The sequence below is a fragment of the Garra rufa genome, chromosome 1, assembly GCF_049309525.1.
Source record: "Garra rufa chromosome 1, GarRuf1.0, whole genome shotgun sequence".
Taxonomy (NCBI): Eukaryota; Metazoa; Chordata; class Actinopteri; order Cypriniformes; family Cyprinidae; genus Garra; species Garra rufa.
Window position 1 is genome coordinate 87669183 of NC_133361.1, and position 2171 is coordinate 87671353.

Sequence of the window (2171 nt, forward strand, 5' to 3'; positions counted from 1 at the left end):
CTTGTCGGCGGCCTCAGCTTGCAGTCGTGACAGTCCAGCACTGCCGTGTGTCGGCGTACGCTTAAAGATGTGACAGAGTTCACATAGAGTGATTGTTTCATGAATTTTTCGTTGCTTGTGGTGGGCAGTTTTCCCCTTTAGGAGTTTTGCGCTAGACGATTTTAGTAAAGCGGTAGCCAGTTCATTGTTTTTTCAGCCAACTTTGAGGTCGACAACGGGACAGAGGACATCAGGGTCGCCGTAGTCGTGGCCGAGTGGTTAAGGCGATGGACTAGAAATCCATTGGGCTCTCCCCGCGCAGGTTCGAATCCTGCCGACTATGCTCTTCACCAGTGCTGAGGAGAAGAAGGCGGGCCCTTTTCTTCCGTGTCCCTAGCACAGATTTGTGTGCCCTCTCTCCACAGTAATAAAAAGCACCGCTAGCCCTTTTTTTTCAATTCGGACGGCCGGCACCACCAGATGTGAGCCAGTGGTGCGCCGTGATCGTATAGTGGTTAGTACTCTGCATTGTGGCCGCAGCAACCCCGATTCGAATTCAGGTCACGGCAGGCTTTTTGTTCACTGAGCTCCTTTCTGCCACCTCCATTTTTCGTACGGGTGCGGTGCCAGTTAAACTATACCAACAACGCAGGCAGCAGAGGCTGGCTTTCGGGGTCAACAAAGAAGGCTCGAAGTGCACGAGTCACTGATGGGGCCAAAAGAGCGGAAGCCATCTTTGTTTGATCCCGTCCAGGGTTTGTATCCCGTCATGGACGAGAGAACGCTGTCTTTCCATGCTGGCTAAAGAAATTTGAAGCCACGAAGCTGGAAGCGCAAAGGCTGCAAACACAGACCATGACGAGGCGCGCGTCGTTCCACTGCACGCTGGCGGGTGGTCAGATTGACTCTGCTCTTGACACTATAGTGTAGCTCTGCTGTGAGCAGAGCCCCCAAAAATACAGGTCACTCGCAAAGGTTCCCCTCCACGGAAATCTTTAGTAAAAGGTGAAAGATTTATGCGCTGATGACGAGAAACTCGAGATGTGTCTCTATGCCCTTGGACCTGTGCGCTGAACCACTACGCTCACCAAGGGTAATCTAGGGTGCCGACACCTGCCAACATGATTTTCGTCACTCCCCTCACTCCAAATGGGAGAAGTAAAAGTTACGAAAGTCCCTTCCCTCACCCAGTATTCACAAACCCGATCAAGGTAATGTCATCTCTTTTTTCATGCCCCCGTATTAGAGGCCAAAAAAAATATTAAATGAAATAAAGCGGTCCAAATAATGACCCACTGTAATGTGTAGCATTCAAGATATTGAGAGACTTTAGCTCGTGGCGGGTCAATCTCGTATTTCTTGGAGTAGGGGCTCGTTTTGGCAAGTTGGGTGCAGTCGCGTGTGCTGGAAGCGAAGAACAGCAAGCGCATGTACCTTCCAGCGATCAGCCAGCTGAACAATTCCTAACATTTCCTAACAAGATTTGAATACTTCCGAACGTTGTCTGAACATTTCTGAACGAAGTCCGAACTAGGTGCATACTCCTTTGTAACTACAACCGAACAGGTCCTAATGCAAATCCTAAAGCTTCGAACAAGTGGGGCAAAGCAGCCAATCAATTCCTACCGAGAGGAAAGAGCTAATCGGTCATCAATCTCGCTGCTGATTGGCTGAATGAGTTTTGTGACATTCCAGCTGTTTACTGGACATCTGCTAACCGGAGATCGAAGATAAGCAAGATTATCAAATTACAAATCCGTAACACTAATGTTAACCTATTTGTTCAAACATCAAATTATGATTTTATTCCGATCGGTGCATGCTTGCGTACCAAAGTAAGCTAACTTAAAACTGACGTGTATCAGTTATCGCTAGCTAATGCTAATTAACCCTTTGATGCATAACATGGGTCATAAGTGACCTGACTGAGTTTTTATTTTCGATATTTTTGCAAAAATGTTATTTCATCATTCAGTATTCCAAGTATTCAGTCCCTGTTATTTCAGTCATGGCTGAGTGATTCTTTTCTGAATGTATGTTAATCATTTATTATTTCAGGTAATTATTATATAACTAGTTTTTAATTTAAAGTGAGTTCAGTCCTCAGACGAGAAAGAACGACGGCGCGTAAGTGTCTACTTTAATACTATTTCGCTAGGCGGTCGTTACTTAGAGTTGCTGCTAAAAGCACT

At 46.2% G+C, this 2171-nt stretch overlaps 1 non-coding gene across 1 annotated transcript; it reads right to left on the reverse strand.

The window, feature by feature from the left end:
• Positions 1-907: 907 nt before the first annotated feature.
• LOC141290972 (U5 spliceosomal RNA) lies at positions 908-1022 on the reverse strand. Its single transcript, XR_012340258.1, has one exon. It is a non-coding gene; the product is annotated as a U5 spliceosomal RNA (small nuclear RNA).
• Between the last annotated feature and the right edge of the window lie 1149 nt (positions 1023-2171).